Source organism: Anser cygnoides, chromosome 4 (genome assembly GCF_040182565.1).
Source record: "Anser cygnoides isolate HZ-2024a breed goose chromosome 4, Taihu_goose_T2T_genome, whole genome shotgun sequence".
In the NCBI taxonomy this organism is placed as follows: Eukaryota; Metazoa; Chordata; class Aves; order Anseriformes; family Anatidae; genus Anser; species Anser cygnoides.
In genome coordinates, this window is record NC_089876.1 from 76,986,192 (window position 1) to 77,006,132 (window position 19,941).

Here is a 19,941-nt window from a genome sequence, read left to right on the forward strand (position 1 = left end):
GAACCTTGTAGGATGTGATTTAGTAACTTTCTGAAATTAGTTGCCAGTTTTAGCTGTATATCCACATATCCACCTATATATATTTTGCTATTCTATTCCAGTTTAGTATTGCCCAGGTTTCTCTCTTATTTCCTGCAGAGTATAATTTCTTGATGTAATGATATAGTGCATGGTAATGTTTATTGGATAATTTTGAATTTGCCAGGTGCCAACAAATTTGTATAAACCTCTCGGTTTTGAATTTATATAAGGAAAAATAGCTGTTGTAACAATCTGCTGTGTACACCACTCTGTAACTTTTTTTCTGTGGTGCTTCTAGCTGCTTCTGGTATGAAACATACTCAAATGCTTCAAATTCCAACCCTGTGGAAGGTGCTTTCCCTACTGTATTCTCTTACTCAGCAGCTTTGTCTTTGTACCCTTTGATTTTACAAATAGGGGGATTTTAAGAAATATGGAATTTTTATAAATCTCTCTATTAAAAATTGAGTGGTTCTCTATGAGCAGGTAATTTGTAAATTCACTGCAAATTCAGAATATCAGATGTCTGCATGTGAGGGATACAACAGGCCAAATGAAACTTAGGTCAAACCAGAGTACATTTGGAAATTATATTTTCATTCCAATATTTTAAATCAAGGGGGGAAAAAGTCAAAATCAGTTAAGTTGGAAGAAAGCAGTTGTTTGATTTTTGGGGGTGAACACAACCCAACACTGGCTGAGTTACAAAGGGGAAAAGTAACCTTTTGATTTCTCAACCAAAGAGAGGAAAGTAATCCGTAGTGGGACAGCTGTGTTTTGGCACTTCATGTGGTCCGCGCTGCTACTGACATATTGAAGGATTTTGGAAATTATATAAATTTAACTTCAATTCAGTCTCTGGATGCCAGCACTAAGTATCTGTATGCACACACAAAAGAGAGGAAAAAAAAAAAGAAAAAAAAACACTCCCTCACCCCGTCTCTTTGCACGAGGTCAGGGGAAGTAAACCTGCCCCTTCCTACTTCTCTACTGAAATTCCATAAAGATCTGATTTGCAAAGGGGTCTCGTCACAGTCTCCTTTGTGTGTGCACAGCTTTACATGTGTAAACACCTGCAAATTCATTTTTCATGCTCTAGCCCTTAAGACTGTTATTTGTATGTGTATTTTAAAATTATTATCCACTAAGATTATCTCAGAGAAGAGAGGATGCGCCCAATGCACAGGCTTTGGGATGCATCCCTGTCTGACTTGTCTTGGTTCTGTTCGTCTGGCTGTGAGTGTTGGGATGATGGTATGCCGCACAAGAGGTGATGCAGGTTATCAGCTGCCTAAACGTCTAAGGGTGGCAGAATCAGAGTTTTGAAGTAGCTGCTGCTTGTTGTTTTGTAGTACTTAAAACTACTCACCCGGAGAACTCTTGGTAGCAGTCCTAACATAAGTGTCTAAAGAGAATGGAGCTAAATTTCTCAAGTAAATAGTCAGGGACCGTTCTGCAGAGCCGCCTTAGAGCACACAGGCCTGAAAGCAGGAATGTGCCAGCTCTGCCTTACTCCTGGGACAAGGGGACAGGTGGGGAGACCTGCGTGCTCCCACCGCGCCCATTGAAAATGCACGGCAGAGAAATGGCCTCTGGGCAGCATTTGGCTAATGGTGTGTTTGAATGTGCATTGCAAAGATGGGAACATGGATTCCTTTTCTTGATCATGTAGGGTAACTATTCAGATCTTTGGGGCTGGTTCCTCCACTGGCTGACCTGCATTTTATGCTGACGGTAAATTCACTTCAGAGGAATTTCATCCAGAGCCATGCTTGTCCAAGTAAAGAAGTTCATTTTTTTTTAACCATATCCATAAAGTGATGCAGCTTTTGTCTAGCTGAGCTATAGAAATGGACCTGTTATTACAATTATTTATTCCTGTACAAGAAGGGAAATGCATAAGTTGTCTTCTTATCTGTTTCATTTGGGTATAAGTCTGTAAAATCACCGTCTAAACCAGTACAAAACCTGTGTGGTGTGTCACTTTCATTTCATGGGAGGGCATAAATGGGCGTTGGAGCAGGGTTGGGAGCACAGTCCTCTCCTTCCTGGAGTGCCACGACTATGGAGCTGCGTTCCTCCAGAGATGTGGATGCCTCCTCGCTCCTTGTGAGCTCCTACTTGGATGGATGCATGGTGATGGGGATGTGTGGTTGGCAAGGGGCAGTGCACAGGGAGGTACACTGGACCTTAACCATAACTGGGTGACTTGCCTTCTACCAGGCCCTTGTGACTGTGGGTTCCTCCTAGAAGATGGTGCCGCCTCTCTCCCACTTGGTCACCCAAAGTACCGGGTGCTCTATATGCCAGGCAGTTCCTGCTGACACACAGGTTTGTGCAGTGAGGAAGAAAGCAGTTAAGGCACTCAGCTGGAAACATGTAGGATTTGGGGCCAGGAGGAGGGAAGCCTGGAGAAGGAATCGGATCTGAGAGTTGCACATTGAATGTGTGCAGCTTGACAGGTTGGAGGAAGGGGTCTGTTTTGGTTATACCCCTCTGTGTTTAAGACACCCTAGGTGTGTGCAGAAATGTTCATGGAAGTGCATTCCTTTGCAAGATGTCTGTGCAGCAGCTGGGCTTTGTCCCTGTACGTTGTCAGCCTGCAGAGCTTTGGAGTCTTTCTGGGTAAAAGTCCTACAGTGCAGTGGTGTATATTTCTTTGAGAGGAGAGAGGAACGGGGGAAAGTTGCACTGGGGCACGTGCACTTCTCAGCCTGCCCTGAGATGCTGGTGCATCCTGTCGGGTGGCAGACTGCGGCCTCCGTCCCCCCTCAGCACACACTTAGAGGCAATAGGACGGTGACCTCCTTCGTCTCATATGGGACCAGGATTTTCAGCCTGGCCGTGTCAATCCCTCATTTCAGGCAGCTTGTTGAAGGGACAGATAAGGTGGTGATGTATGGAGGAAAAGATGATGGCCCCTTTGTCCTCGGGACTGCTTCAGGATCTTCAGCGCATGGCTTGTTATGCTGTGTTGACTTGTTGGATCCTTAAAAACTTTCTGTAAGCACTAGTATAGTCAGATAAGGTTTCTCTTATTTTTCCCTAAGACTACACATCACTGAAGCAACAGAAGCTGGAGCGAATCGATGCGGGTGCATTCAGACAAACTGCCAGGGAGGGCTTGGCAGGAAGGGAAGGTAAACCTGAGTAGTTCTGAATGGTTTTGAACTTCTGAGTTGGGTTTCAAGGCTGCCCTACCTGTTGTTGGTCTGGGGCAGGAGCAGGGGTCCTGTGGGGACTGTGGCTCGTGGGGCTCAGCTGGGGAGAGGAGCACCAGGCATAGGGCGTACAGAGGGATAGCCCCTGTTAGAAAATAAAAGTAACTCCTTCCACGCATGCTTTGGCTAACTGGATAGGAACACTTGAGCTGCACATGCACACACAAACAATATGCTCTAGGGAAAGACCACAAGTATGCTAAAAATCATAATCTGATAAACTCAGATGCTTTCAAAATACAAATGTTCTGTCATTGCTTTTCATAACAAAAATGATCGCTTAAGACTTTACCACAGCTTAACTATTCACAATGTAAACATCAACAAAACTGATGATTTTTTCAACACTTAATGTGCCTTTTGCTGTGGAAATAAATGTTTTGGCACCCAATCCTTCCTTGTGATTTTGCTAATAGGAACCTACAGTGCAGAATTGCCATTTGGTTAGACAGCTGAAGAAAAGCAGATTAGATATGCAGATATGGAGACTCCTTTTCCAGACCATTTTCCATTTCTGAAACTTATTTTGTTATCATCATTTTAATCTTTCCAGTGCAATCAGAAATCTCTTTTCAAGCTTCTGAGCCCATCTTCTCTTGAAGAATAGAATAGTTTACAGGTTCTCCGTTTTTTCCCACTCGAGACCCAAACCAGCTGCAGGCTTTGCTTTGCCTCTCATCCTTCCCTTCCTCCTAGATTCAAATCCCGCAGTTTAGGATCTTGGCAAGAAAGTGCAGCAGCTTTTTATTTTTACTGTGTGGGTTGCTGGGGGATGTGAGTAGAGGAGTAAATGGGACCAGGGCCTCCTCGCCTGCCTGCACTGCGTGTGCAACCAGAAGCAGCTGTTCTGGAGTACCCAGCTGGGTTAGTGGGGCTAATTTGGTACACGCCTGGCGAAGCACCTCTCACTCCGACTCTGTCCTAGTGCTGGCAAGGTTTATCAGATTTACTTTCCTAGCCAGTTCTGTCCAATGCAGGATGCCTCTCCTGAATGCTGTTTCTGGATGCGTTTTGGTATTCAAGACGCGCTGATCTTAATAACTTGTGCTATTGTTCCCATATATGTATCGCTTTTCTGTGGCTTCAGGTTTCTACTGCTGTTCAGATCATATTAAACATGGTTTTTCCTTTTTAAATACTAACATCCAGGATTAATTTAATCCCACATTTTTTCCTGAATAACTTAAAGTTTTGGATGAATCACTCCCAAAAAAATAAGAACATGTCCAAACCTCAGCCTAAACGTCAGATCGAACCAGAATTCAGTAGGTTTGGATAAAAGCCTGTTCCTGGGCCCCCCTCAAAGTATACACTGAATCAATGTTGAATCTGTTTTAACAAGTCCGACAGCCTTGCTGCATTGCCTACCACCTTCAGATCTTCCGTGTTTGGGAGTTTCTTCTGTGTGCTCTGTATTTGAAGCATCTAAAACACAGACAAGCAAAAGGCCTGAGATTTAGACAGATTTAGTTAGACAATGGAAAAGGGATTATTACTGAAACCTGATGTTGCCTATTTGTAACTTGTTTTTCTTGTACGTGAGACTTCTCGGTACCTTTTGTAAGAAAGGGAAATATTTCCAAAGAATTCTGTACCTTACACTACAACTGTTCTAGCTGAAAGAGAGTTGAAAGCAGTCAGAGCTCCCTACCAAGAGAAACCTTTGCAGGGAAAACCTGGAAGGCACCAGGTACAGTCAGCATCTAGGAGTGACATGTATTTGGTTGCATTCACAACAGATGGGGTGGGGGGAGACCCTCATAAATCTCTAAACCCAAAGTAGGCACCACATGACCAGTAATGTTTCCCAGTTTCTAGAGAATTCCTTGGATTTTCTGTTAACTTTAAACCCTGACAGCTCTATTGTACGTGCATACAGGAAAGTAATTCTCAGTTGTTTCTTAACTGTCCTTTTACTGATGTGTTATCCTTTCCTTCAATGTGGAAAAAGTACCCTAGATCTCTAGAGAGATCAGAGGGACCATAAGCAGCTCTATGTTGCATATAAAACTGTACTATTGTAAGCAATATATATATGTTCAGCTATAAATCAGCAGAAAAGTGTACACTTGCATTACATTAAAGCAGAACAATCTGAAATGTCACCTAATAAGGATGAAAGGAGCACACTAGAACTCAGTGGAGTTGTTAAAGGTGGAAAAGAGAGAAGTAAGGATTGAAAAGACCTTTGCAATTTCAGTGAAAGGGAGAGTTGTTTTTACCAACTTGAGTTTTAATGTTGTAGTAAAAAAGGATTTAATTAAACCAGGGATAGGAAGAGAAAGATGGTAAAAAAAAAAAAATGTTAGAGGGGAGAAGAAGAAAACCTTGACAGTGTTCAGAAAGTATGAGTTGCACTTCATAATCCACCACCAAGAGTGGTGTTTTTGTTACCTTGTAAACATCAGATTTTTTTTTTTTCATCCAGTAATAATAGAAATTCCTGTACTTCCTTTTGTTGAAGTTGGAATGGGTTCATCATAGGACTGCTGTCTTTCTTCTCCTGGACTGTTTCTGTTCTCACTAGGAGTCTCTGTTTCTGCTGCTTTTCATGAATTTTGCAGTCTCTGTTCCAAAGACACTTATAACTTTTTCACCTCTCTTTTTGATGGGAATCCTGTATCTCTGCCTTTCATCTCTCCTGCGTCCCACTATGGAAGATGTGCTTTATTCCCTCTCCCCATTCCTTAAGATGGGCTGTTATCTATCACTTACCCCATCCTGACAGACTGGTTGCAACCTTTACAAAAGTCAGAACCAGGGGTGAGATTCGTGTCCATCTCTTAGTTTACGGGGAGATGTGAGAAGCTCGTGGCTGTGCTGCTTTTCGAATTTCAATGCAGCAAGCTGACATAGCAAAATGGCAGGGCAAAGGAAGGGAGGTCTAACAGTGGCGAGTAATTTTTCTGCGGACCCAAGGCTTGAGCTTCTTGTGAAAGCTAGGGAAGGGTAAAGTTAAGGAAGACTGAGCCGTGATCTTTGTGTGCAGTTCTCTGCAGCTTATTGTCTCCCTTTTGATTTGGTTCATGACAATTTTTATCAAACCCATGTTTATTTAGATACTTATGTCCCTGCGCATATGTTGTAATGAAATACAGTTTTAATCAGGAGGTTCGGTTTGGGTTGTTGAATGCAGTGTCCTTGCCCTTAACCAAAATAAAAACCAGACTCAGTGCACACATACAGCGCAGGGAGGAAAATGGATATAACCTTATGATAATATTTCATCTAATAGAGTTGAAGCTAGTGGTACTTGCTAGCGTTGGGCCGCAGGCCAAAATTCAGCCCCAGAGCACTTCCGGGGGTTGCACGAAGTTGTCATCTTGGCTACCCTCCCTGTTTTTTTCTCCTCCTCCCTCCTCCTCTTCCCTCTGCTCCAGTGTCTGAGCTAAGTAGTTTGGCAGACAAGAGAATTAACTCTTTTAAGGGTGGAGAAGGACGTGGAGGTACCTGCTCCAGCAAGTCTGGGGTCTTCCAGGCTGATTATTATTACTACTTCTATCATTTATTATTTTGAGGTTTAACATCGGGGAAAGTCTGGGGTCAAATCTGTGTAAATGGTGCCTGTTCTTTTAGAGGTGGGGGAAGAAAGTCATCTTTGGTAAGGGTAGCTCTGCAGCAGCGCAGAGGTGTGGGGACAAGAGCACCACTCCCACCACCACCTCTCTTAGAGCATTTAGAGCCACTGATTTCAGTGGCACCAGGCCATCAGCTCTGTTCCTGCGCAAGAAGCAAACTTGCATTTAGTGTTCTTAGTTTTGTAACACCATTCGCTACAGGATGTCAAATCCCTGTACCCTGAAACAGAAAGGGGGAACCTTGATAACAAGTCCTGGGACGTACCTTGGTGCAAGGCAAATGGACCAAACTACACCAAACTTTGCGGGTTTCCTGCAGTGCTCCTCTTTATTCTGGCATCTGAAGGCAGTGTCCAGGTACTGGGCTCTCCTCCTGATGATCGCTTCAGTGTAAACATGGTCTGCTTCTTTTTGTCTTATTCTGTGCCCTCAGTCCTTCCCCTTCCACTGTTTTGTTATCTTGTCCTTTCTACCCACGTCATTATTCCACCATCTCTTTTCCTTCTTCTTCAAAACTATATTCCCCTCACCACGCTCAAGCTCATCCCTATTGTCGTTCAAATCTCACCTTACTCCTCTTCACCCTGTAAGCTTCTCATTGCTTGTGGAGTCTGTCACCCCAGTCTGTTCTCTTGCTTTTCTCTAGCCAGAAAGCTTTCTGCTCTCCTGGGTGTCTTCACCAGGCTCACTCTACCGGGCAAATGGGGATGGGATTTGTGTAGGGATTTCGAGGTGGTGGATCCCAGTCATGCCAGCCCGAGCTCCTGGCTCTGTGAGAAGTGCTGTACTGCCCATCATGTGGCGTGGCTCCTGCGCTCCTTGCCAGGGCTCAGGGACTGTATCCTGAATGCGGAGAGCGGGAGATGCTGGCGACGGTCCCCGAGAGCTGCGGCCAGCAGTATGCACAGGGGGATTGCTTTTCAGTCATTCAGTATTTTCAGAATTTCTGGGCTGTGAACTCTGCTGGGAAGGAACTGCGTTTCCTCCTGCTGGCCCATCAGGACAGGGCCAAAGTTTCAGCTGGGGTTCTGCTGCGAAGCAGCGCCTTCACCGAGAGAGGTTAAAACAGCTGGGCTCCCCAAAGCCTGAAAAAGCCCCAATTTTTCAACGGTGGGTGTCATCTGGGTGCAGAGTAGTTCAAGAAATGAAATGGGTGAGACTGCTGCAAGCTCAGGGATGTGCTGTGCGTGCTTGGGGTTTGTGGGGAAGTGAAGTGGGGCACTGAAAGAGGAAAAAAGCAGGGAGAGGGAGGTGGCTGCGTGGCAGAACCTGCAGGGTGTCAGCACTGCACTGCTGCTCTGCGCTGTGAGGAGGCTTTGGCGAAGCGAGGGCTGGCTGCCTGGAGGTTCGGAGGTTTTGCGTTAATAAAAGTTATGGCCCTCCAGCCGCATCTCCATCCTTTCATTACAGAAAGGCGTGCTGTTATGCCAGTGGAATTGCTGCACACTCTGGACTTTAAACCCATAAATTGTTAATGCCAGACTGTTCTGATGAGCAGCTTTTTGATATCCTTTACATGTTAAAAAGTACTCAGGCCTGTTGACAAAGCAAAGAAATGGTGTCAAAAATAATTTTAAAACCTTTTGACCTGTAAGGTTTAAGAGAATTAGGCACAGATTCTTTGCTTTAAGCCTCTTGGTGACAAGAAATATGGTCCTATGCCAGCTGGTTTGATTGACAGTGACGTTTGTAGTTTCAGCTGCTAATACAGTATGCTCCTTGTATATTCCTAGTGTGCAAATATAGAAGACTATTTGTCACCTGGGTTGATGGATTATGCATAAGTGAGACAATGTGGTTAAGATTCTGAAGCATAAATGAAAAATCATAAACTTTACATAACTCATAAAGCAATGCTTAATACTCTTAATGAAGTATTCTTATTTTAATCAAGGCAAACTGTCAGACTTTCAAATAAGCAAAGATTATGCAGCCACCATGGTGGGTTTTTGATAGCTGCATGCTACTAACCTGCGGCATTGGATTTTTGACAACCATAATAAAACGTATTGGAAAATTGATTAGTTTTAAGAGACTCCTCACAGCCAGCTGCTTTTATTTGTAAATGTCATGTATTCAATCACTGTAGGCTCCAGCCCTTCAAGTGGAATTCTTGGCTGATTATGAACCTTTGCTTAGGTAGAAATGCTCTTGTTTCACATTCTTCAATTTGTTTTCAGCATTTTCATGTGGACTTGCATAAGTTTATTTTTCCTGAAAGCTCTCCCACCACAAATAGTTAGCTATTTACTCATTTTCCACTAAGCCATAATTACAACTTCTGTGCTCCATGAGACATGCTAAATTTGCAGTAATAGTCAGAGATAGCTTTGTAATTAATGTTTTCTATAAATTCCAGCATTTTGCAAGAAAAGAGCAAAACAAAGTTAAATTATTGATTTCTGGATACAGAAAAGAGAATTTACTATGAAAAGTGTATTATCGCATCCTGAAATATGCAGTAAAATTGGCATTTTCAGCATGCTGCTCTTATCTTTATTTGCTGATAGAGAGAATATCCAGATTTTTTTTTTTTTTTTAGCTTTAAAGGAAAGGATATGGTTAGGTTCATATTACTCAGCCTGTAATAAGTGCAAAATACAAGGAAAAGGGGCCATAGCCCAATGCTGTAACATTTAACATATTTTGTTTAAGGAAAGCACTTTTCATATTAACGAATTAAAACCTAAATGATTAAAATGAATCAAAATAAATGAAAGTCTACATCTGTCTTTGTTTTAATCTAACTTTTAATAGCATAAAACTCTGACTGCTTTTCCAGATGAAGCTCTCCCGCTGACCTGTGTGTGTTCTGTATGAGCAAGAGGTGTAGGGCTCTGCCCTGGTCTGGTACGTTGTTTATGAAGCACTCCGAAGCAGTTTGCTTCATGAGGCCACATCCTGCTATTTTGCTGCGTGCTGAGTCCCAGCAGATGTCAGTGGCAATTTCATGCATATTTTGAGAGGAGGCCGTGGCACCTCGGTGTTATTTTGCTTTGCACAGATACTGTAGCAGAGTGTTTGCTTTGAGATTATATTCTATATTTTTTTTATATTGTGATGAGCCGTGTGTGGCTAGCTTCTGTTTTTTAACAAAAGGAGGCTAGACTCAATAGTCACCAAAGTGGGATAGGATCACAGATATTGGCATGATTAAGAAGACTTTATTTGGTTTCAGCAGGGAGGGATTCAATTAGATGCATTTTATTATTTGTTCTGTTAGCTCATTGTATTTGCTTTGAAAGTGTAAAATCCTGCTTCTGGACCAAAACCTGCCCACAGCTGAAATGAGAAGTATTCTCAGATGATGTGTTTTAAAATGTTCGTTATCTTCAATGGATTACTTTAACTGGCTACAATAGCTTCTTTCATATGTTTGAGCCCCTGTTGAAGTCTTAAAATCTAGACTGGAGTGTCCAATTGCCGCATTATTTGCGTGTCAGTTTGTGTTTCTCACCTGTTCAGCGAAATGTTAGAAAGTCATTTGCAAACATGGGTTAGAAGACAAAGGTTACATTCACTGCATAGTTTATTGATACCATGCACCTATAGCTTGAGAATATACAGCATTTATTAAATGCTCTGACACAGAAAAAAATCTGCAGAATGTTGCTATAATAAGACTAGGCCATAAATAATAAATTTCTAAAAGAGAAGACTGATAGCCTGGGTTCCCTCTGGGGTGGATGCTACTTCTCAGTTTTAGTAGAGTTTCTTGCTGCTATGCCCCAAGGAGTTAGGTTTATGGCTAGGTGCTATGGACCAGACTATTTATGTTCTGTAGGTGAAGTTGCTTAAGTAAAAAGAGAAATAAATTGCACTGTTATAGTTTTGTAGAGGAGCAGCTGTCCTTAATTTTTTTTCTTACTCTACTCTTTGAACTTGATGAGAGCATTCACAGACTGAGGCTAAGAGATGATTTAAATAAGGTTCCTTGAATTATAGGCTGCTATAGGCCATTATATTTTACCCTTTCACTGTGTATATGTTGAACTCCATAACTTTTATTTTTAAACTAGAGCAGGCAACCTGAAAAGGTATCTAGTCTGTGTGGAGAGATGCCAGGAGATAACTGTGCCACTGGTTGATTACTAGTTCTACTGAAAAAAAATGTGACTTTGCTCTCTTTGGTTTGACTTCAGCACCCAGATGTGGATTTCCGCTATACTTCCCAGTGATTTGGTTAATTTTGGACCCTTAATGGACACCTTCAGAGTGGAAAAGGAAGGTTAGTGATCACTCATCCTGTTGTTTATTCTTGAGAAATCTGTGCTGTTGCCGTTCATTTTCCCCAGCACATGCAATATTTTTAACATCAGTCTTGCCAAACTTCCAAAGGCAAGTTCACCTCCCCACATGTGTAAAACAAGAACCCACTGGTTCATGTTTCTGCCGGGTGGCATTTAAGAGCATATGTCAAGTTGCCTGTCCATTATAGCTCCCTCCAGAAGCCTCAAAGACGATGAGAGCAGCAGCTGCACATCAGCACTTCTTCTCTATCATTGCTCCATTCCCCTTTTGTAGTTATCATCTGTTTTATTTTTTTTTTCCTAAGGAGTAACTTATTTGTGACAAAGAGAAAGATCTTAACATATTTCTTCTTTCTAAAAATAATAATAAATACTATTTTTGCACATCTGCTGGCAGAATGTAAAGATCGGTACCTTTAAAATGACATTAAAATGTTATACCTAGTGTGACTTTTTCAAGTCCAAAACCCAAAAGGAAGATACAAGGCTGCTTATGAGCAAGCAATATCTAAAAATAAAGTAGTAATCTGGAATTCTTCCTTTGCGTGGCAAATGAAGAGGAACATTAATAGTTGATGTCCATGTTTGTCATCCAGTTTACAGCTTTTCATTTTTTCAATTAGAATTAAATAAATGCCAACATATGGAAGCAGATGTGGAGTTAACCATTTAAGACTCTCCAAATCTTGCCAAATTCTGGGTAGACTCTGTAAGGAAGACTGCACTGCAAGTGTCTGTATTTTTTGGGGCTGAGAGTGCAGCTAACAGAGAGTCCAGGCAGGCAGCTTGGCTGATAAGGGCAAACTGGTGTGTCAGGGCTTGATTTTTCTTGCGGTGGCGCTATTGATGTAATTCTAGCATCACGCTAACGGTGCAGTAACCGCTACTTAGAGTTACAGTATAGTCTGTTCATGCCAAAAGACTGAGGGATGCAGCTTTACCCCCACAGTTTTTGCTAATTGAGATATTTATGACATGGTTTAGACCATGTAGAGTCTTGAAATGGATTGGAAAATGGGAAACATTGATTTGACTTTTTTTTCCAGCTCTGTGTTTTTTGGTGAATTGGAGAAAAGTCAGGCATATATCTGCTTGTTTTTGAAGCTGCATTTAATGAATCAGTCTCTGAAGCAAAGGGGGGAATGGATAGAAATAGCAAACCATTAATTTCTGTTTTTGTATTATTAGATAACACTTTAATTTGTGTCAAAAAATAGTGTACTACTGTACCAGAGTGCCAGTACCAGTCTGTCAAGCTGCTTTTTTCATCACTTGTACTCATAATGAAGTGGCTCTTCAGCTCTCAAAGGTTTAGTACAGCTAGTCCCAAATACCAGATTGTCCTGTGCAGAATTACTTCATTGTTGTAATAATATATTTTTAAGACAAGAAGGTTGTAGCTCTGTGAAAAGCATGCTTATATCAACATGCAATTATCTCAATGTAGGGACAGCAGCCCTGATTTTTTGTGAGCCCCACTGGCGTGTGTTGCAGGCAAAGGCTTTCCATCCAGGGGCCAATGGGAGAAAATCTGCTGCTGCCTGAACCAGCTCTGGGATTTGTGAGCGTGCATGCCTAGAGAGCAGCTCTCCCATGTAACTGCCCCCATGCAGAGCCCAAACGCTCTGCGTGGGCTGGGAGGCAGCACGTTATGCTATGCAAACCCTCATCATAAGCTGGCTGCAGATGGTAAAATGTGACGCTGCACCACAAAGAAAAATAAGTGCTGGCTACTTATTTCTCTTATTATGGTCAGTGCATGTACTTCCCTCACTTCCACATACAGTTTCTTATATAACTGCATTCTTAAAGGAAGCAGAAATAATAGAGTAAGCTTTAGGAAAGAAAAAAGTCGAATGTTCTTTTTCTGTGACAGAAAAAGTTAAATGCATAATATATTAGCTGTTGATCATCAATGATTGTAAACAGAGCTCTGTTCCCGCTTAGCATTTATTTGGGCCATCATTACAAAACCTGCATTAAAAAGTGTGTGTATATGTATATATACACACACACACACATATATATATGCACACACATGTAATAAAAAACCAGAACCTTTCTTCCTGCTGTGTTTATAACCCTACTCTGTGTAGGATGACTGTGAGCACTGGACCACGTGGAGGACACGCTGTTTTTCAAAGGAAGATATTTCCTTGTCGTTAATAATTTTCCATGTAGAACATCCAGCTACTCTCAAGCTTCTAACAGTAAAGTATAAGAATACCTTCCACCCGCCGACTAATTTTAGCTAACGCAAACCAAACATTTCCCTCTTCAACCAAATGACCTTGTGGCCGCCTGGGAGTGGTTACATGAAGCAGCTCGGAGGCTGCTGGGCTGTGTTGATGCTGGCAGGGGGCGATTTCACGGCTGGCATCCCAAGGCAGGCAATGAGGCAGCTGAGGAGATCGCCCGGGCTGTGAACTTGAACCATCCTGGTGGGAGGGGAGGGAGCACAAGAAGGTGAGAGGTGGTTTGAAAGGAAGTTTTGGCTGTAAACCCGTCCCCAAGCCAGTTCAGCCTGCTTCTTTATTTTTATTGTCACAACGTTGAATTGGGGGATGACTATAACAGATGCAAATTTCTGAGCAGGATGGGGAGGTGCGCCTCACAGCCTGGGAAATACCAGCAGGGCACACTGATGAGCTTTATGTTTAAAAATACTCACCTCTGTTCACTGCTGAATTAACTTAGCCACTTTCCAGTCTGAGGACGTGGGAGAACAGCACTAAATGAGCTGTTCCTGTCGCCAGCCCACCAGCTGCTTGTGGTCATTCCCCCCTGCTGTAGCAGTGTGGAGCAGCTCTCAGGGTGCCCTGGCCAGGGGAGCAAATACCTGGCAGCCTATTGCAGCTGGTTTGGACCTCTTTTGCAACCAGAGAGTGGGAGACGAAGGGCATGGTTTATCTCCGTGGCATTGCTTGACATAAACTTATGTTCGTATGCTGCTTGATGATCAGTGAACGCTAGATTCATACTTCCTACCATTTGTGTTGCTGTAATCCTTTCAAAGTAGCAGTGCTCTCTCTTAAAAATTAAACTGTTAAGGTTGATAATGTTATAGCTGTCTTAATTGAATAGCACTAAAGTAAGGACAAGCTTCTGGATAATTCTTTGTTGCTAGGATTAAGATTTGTAGTTCTGGAGGATAGAAGGGAATTCTTTGAGCATTCATCAAGGAAGGGAATATTTTATGTTTCCTAGAGCTGGGCTAGTGTAATTGAAGGTATGACAAGTTTTGGAAGGCCAGGGCCAAGTTCCTTTGGCAGAACTATTGCAGGGAAATGTGCAAATATTAATTCTGTTACTGAAGGATGCCATTGCATTGGCTGGAAGAGGCATTAAATGTATTCCTCACTCTGTTAATGGATCCCCTTCCTGCTTTGTGGAAAGTTCAGATTATTAGGATCTCATTCTTCTGTTTGTGTGACGGACAGGGCTGCTAATGCTACCTATGCTTAAGGTTGCTTGACGCTTTCAGCCAGAAGGTCGTGTTTTTAACTGTCTGTTAACTCTGCCAAAGCTTAAATAGTTTAAGCTGAGATTTTCCAGACAGGTATCTTTGTCTGGGAGAGCTGGTGGCAGGGGAGAATTTCAGCCAAACTTAAATCAGTCACTTCTCTGAACGAGCTGACAGAAAATGACATTGTTTTGTCCACGTTACAAAGGGAAAATGTCTTGTATCTTGCTTTGCTGGAAAAGAAAACCTTTAGAGTCTCTATGCTTTTCCACTTGAGAACTGGTGAGCAGCATTTGATCTTACTTGGGGGGGAGAAGAGAGGTGATGCAGATAATAAAGTAATGAAAGACCGCAGCTTAGGAAAGAGATGAGCCTGTGTCTTATGAGACTAATTTAATTTGCACTGAAAGCCTAAACTATGGTCTTTTCATGCATCTTTGAATCCTTGACTTTGCAAATTTAATGATATTTTTTTGTTTAAAATGTAAGATTTTTGTTAATAAAGCGAACTAAGGAAAGCTCCAGCATCAATGGGTATAATTTTGACACCTATGTTTTCCACCTGCTCTGCTAAAATCTCCAGATGCCCTACTCTTCCACCAGAGTAAGTGGAGCAATGGAGCAGTGTGCATGGGCCTTGGCAGAACCAGAGCAGATACGCCTTGCAAGGGTAGCTCTTGCTCGAAACCACAGGACTGCTGAGGCACAGACCTTTTAGGCTTTCCCTCAAGCTCTGGCTGGGCTGGTGTCTTAGGCACATGTCCTTTTCCTCTTTTCCTTTCTATTTGGAACTACTACACTTTAACATTCTCTAGTTATCCTCTTTCCAAAAGAAGTTCAGAGTGAAAACCTCTTAGAAGGAAGTTTCAGGTGAGACGGGGGTCAGAAGGTAAGCGTATTCCTTCCTTACCCATAGCACATGTATTTGACTAATCTTCACTTTTTTGTGTCTCATTTTCTTCATGCATATAAAGAAAAAAACTGGTAACAATTGAGCAAAATGATCGCTTTCGCGGCGTTTGAGTGTTGACGAGGTGAATCAGGTTAGCTGTATACATTAGAGGGTGTACGAGGGAAGGCAAAGGAGGGCCGCAGGAAAAAGCATCTGTGTTCCTAGAGAAAAGGATTGCTTATCCTAGTCGGGGGATTTCTCAGCTGAACTACAGCTTGTACCACTGTGGTGCTCTTTGCACGAGTGGAGAGCTAAGGGTAGCTACTCTGCCATGTCAAGAAATGCTATTTTGTCTTGTGTAATAACGAGAATTTCAAAATCTTTAGTCTCCAGTAATGGAGGCTTTAGGCCTGGTAAGGTGACACGAAAAGCACAGCAGGAATACAAGGCAGTGGTTTTCTCTTCTGACTATACTATTGGGACTCTTATAAAATCGGGTTGTTATCTTGAGTCTTATTTTCTGAATATTATTTTTGGAAGTATGATATGGTTGTTTCACTTTTTAAAGACTGTGATGGAGAATGCACAGCAGTCTGCAGGCTTATCAGTTTGATCTAGAGCTTTTGCCAAAGAGTATACTTCAAATATTCTTGATTTCTTCCCCATCTTTTTTCCTTTTCTCCCTCTCCCTGAGTGTCTGGGCTGTAGAGACTGGAAACTAAGGAAAATTACAAGAGGAATAAACTTATCCCATTAATTTTTTAAATACAGTTAAGTCGAACAGTTTTTGAGCAAATCACTCAACAATAGGTCACTGTTTTTATTGGAAGACATTTAGCTGGAAAATATATTGAGGTGAGGAAAAATGCTTTATTCCTTGTGTGTATATGTATATTTGAACCCTGATTCTGGCTGTCTTATTTGCTCTCCTTCTAAAAAGACGTCAAGTCTGCTTCAGAGCTTTTCAACTACTTCACCTAAGTTTTAGCTAAGTCCAGACTGTAAGCAGTGCGGGGCAAAGGCTGCATCGTTGCTGTTTGACTGTTTAACACCTTCAAAGAGATGGTAAAGCATGAACGAAACAATTGCTCAAATAAGAAAGTGTTAGTAGATATACACTGTGAGAAAGAGGTAAACTTCTCGTTTAATTGTGGATATCAAAGGGTTCAAGAATCAATGCATATTTGAATTTCCTTTTCACGGTTCCTCTCTTAGTTGGGCATGGCTGGAGCAGGGGCTTGACCAAATGACCTCCAGAGACATCTTCCAGCTTAATCTCTTCCATGATTCTTCAATTCTATCTGTTAAAAACACAAACTCATGCTTCAAACCTTTAGCTTAAGTACTCCTTATTTAGTAAAATGGTGTAGCTCAGTGTCTCTTCCTTTTGGGTTTGCAGTGACTTTAATTGATATTAATGTATCAACCACAGACAAAAATATATGGGTAATGTAGTGGAAAGGTTTCTTTTCATTCCTGAGCTTTGAATTTGCTTCTAAATTTCATTGTCAGTGCTACAGAGGAGAGGATGTTTTGTTGTTCAGATTTTTTCTGCTCAGAGCGCTCCACAGAAAACTGGGGGAAGTTGTAGCTGTAGAGGTTGTAGGAGGGTCCTTAGGACTTTTCTTACAAGTAGGGGGGCAAAGCTGTTAAACTAAACCTGTCATTTTGTAGGCCAAGGTGACTTCACACCTGTCATCCAGGCTGAGTTAAGGACTGTGAATGATTGCTTGCTGCTCAGGTCAAATAGTTTTCTACCCAGAACTTGCTGGCTATGGCTGCAGCCCTAGTAGAATGGAAATCAAACCAAACAGAGGTATCAAGTTTTGGCTAATCTGTTTTCATCAGGATATTCGATACAAAGTGTTAAAATGAAGATTATTGATATTTTAAAGAAAAATAAATCAGATAAATTACATATTACTTATTACAAAGGTATTTGATGCATTATATATATGTAAAACGTATATTTGGTGTGTGTGTATGTGTATATATATATATATGAAGTAGATATTCCATATTCTGGTATGACTAAAGCAGGAATGTAGAAATGTAGGAAGGTTTTTCCAGGCTCATACTTTGAGTTTGGCCATGACCTGGAAGGCCAGATTTTACAGGAAGAACAGTCTGGGGCCAGAGCATCTCAGTCTTACTCTTACCTGTTTTTAGCTCCAAACCTCTCTCTCCATCCCTGCAATACGCTATACTCTTTGTTAGTTATTTTTATAGGAAGAGCCTTAGAAATAGCTGAAGATGTGAGATACCAAATGGATGTTACTGGTGGGTAACTGGGTTCAGTGAGACTCTGTGTGGATTCTCTGAGCATGAGAAGACTGTCATTGCTTGTCCTGATCTCACTCAAATGTTTTGCAATGAAGTATGTGGGTTTTGGCCTTCACTCAACAAAGCACTTACATATTTGATTACCCTGATGTCAGCTAACATGCCTGAAATCTGTTGCATCACTATAATGTGTAAAATAAAGCACACCTTGTTGAGTCATGACAGGCTCTGTTCTCACCGAGGCAGTAATGCAGAGCTGAATTAATAGTTGATTTTTCCCCTCCTCTTGTTAAAATTGTTACTTGCTAGAAGAAGGGTTGATAAAAGATCATGTTCTTTATCTTGTATTTCCATCTGTCTGATAGCTGTTGTCATTTGGGAGCTGGTTTGGGGGCATTGTTTCTTGGCTTCTCTGTACCTGTCTGCTTCTATCTTTTGGTTTCAAGCCCTTTGGGGGCAAGACTGTCTTTTCAGTATGACTGTGCCTACAGCTGCAACCTCCAGCCTTGATGTGGGCTCGTAGGTACAATTCTGCTCTTCTAGGAATGAGGCAGACCCCGTTCCATGCGCAAGATATCTATTCAGGCTGCCTCTTCCTTCTTACCTCCATGTTTTGCATGTATGCAGCCTTCTGGGTCTCGATGGGAGTGCTGGGAAGAAGTGTGCCTGCCAAGGGGACCTGGGGAAGGATCCTGTCCTCTGGCCACAAAAGGGGTGAACTGCCTTTTGCTGCGGTTCAGCACTCTCAGAGAAGGGCACAGAAGGGTGCCCTCACATACGAACGTATCTCCAAACACCTATGTGAGCTGTTCACAGTCTACTGTTGCTGCAGACAGCATCTGGTAAGGAGTTTCTAAAACCCAGGGATTGTCTCTGCCAAAGCCTGCAACTTCTCCATGTGCATTTTGGTGCAAGAGCTAACAACAGATTAAAACTTTTTAATTGTTATTTCTGCAATTGGATTGCAAGTTCATTTGTGGAACCAGTTGGTGTATGTCATGAAATCTGATTGATTGAACAGTTAATCCTTGAAAGCTTCCCTTTGAAATGTTGCCAAGGTCAATCAGGGATAGTGCGCATACATACGTGTCAGGGAAATTACCTATTTTGACACTTTTATCTACCCCCATGTAGCTGCAAACAAGCAGAATTTTCTTGTCTTCTCTTACATAACGTGAACTTCCCTCAGAGCACTGTTTTTAGTGATCCATGTTCAGCTCGGTGCTCGTGGAATACAGAAAAACATTTAATTTTAATGAGATGATCAGAAAATTATAATATTCCTTATAAAATAGTATTTTCATCAGTTCTGACCTGCTTGTGGAACAGGTACTTTTATGTGAAAGAGTACTATTGTGAAGAACTTGGGGAAGTCTGTTAATCCCACATTTTCTGCAAGGGGTGAATAGTGGCTTGAATGTAAGTTGTCATTTACGTAAATGGGCCACATCAGAGATGTTAGTAGTGCTACAAGATGTGCCTTGTGAACCCTGTGCTAGTTAAGAAAGATGAGATATTTTGCTTCAGGGGAATAAAAATTGCATGTTGCTGAGGTACTGGAAGGTAAATAGAAATTTATACTTTTCCGATGTGCCTCATGTAGACAACAGAGAGCTTATATCATCTCAGTGTTTGGCCTGAGACACTGCTCTGGTGATTTTACTTTTTTTTTGGTCAATAATCAGTGGTCATTAATTAAATAATAATTAATTTGGTCAATAATAATTTTTTTGGTCAATAATTGTTTACCACCTCTACGTTTGTTTTATGTCAAACTTTGCAGGAAAACAGGTAATTCTTGGAAAAGCCTATTCAATGCTTACTTCCAATGCTGTTAGAAATTATTTAAAATTCCTTTACAGTGGTTCCAAGGCACCAGTGTCCTGTTATGCTTCTCTAAAACAGGATGAGTGACCTCCTGAGACCTTGTCACAGTATGCAAGTTTTCCTAGGTGACTCTGGCGAATAGATAACCTGTTGTGTCAGGTCCTCGGTAAGCTCTCGTGTCTGAACAGAGCCAAGGTCTGTGTACCCTTCCTGGCTATGTGAAGAGATGATCCTTGTGCTGTGGATGGCATTCTGTGCTGCATTCCAGGAATGTGGCCGGTCTTGACAGCTGTCACATATCACAGATATCCACCGAGCTGTTCCTATGAAGCAGCAAGAAGCATACAATAAAATATCCATAACTCATTCACTTTAATGTGATCTAATAAAATGTGCCGTTTCATAA

At 41.9% G+C, this 19,941-nt stretch overlaps 1 long non-coding RNA gene across 1 annotated transcript in view; it reads left to right on the top strand.

Moving 5' to 3' along the window:
* Window positions 1–17,336, top strand: part of LOC106038680 (uncharacterized) — a 60,598-nt gene extending 43,262 nt beyond the window's left edge. Inside the window, exons 3-4 of the long non-coding RNA XR_010831297.1 lie at window positions 10,963–11,048; window positions 17,100–17,336. This is a non-coding gene — a long non-coding RNA (uncharacterized lncRNA). The remainder of the gene's footprint in view (window positions 1–10,962; window positions 11,049–17,099) is intronic.
* Window positions 17,337–19,941: the final 2,605 nt, after the last annotated feature.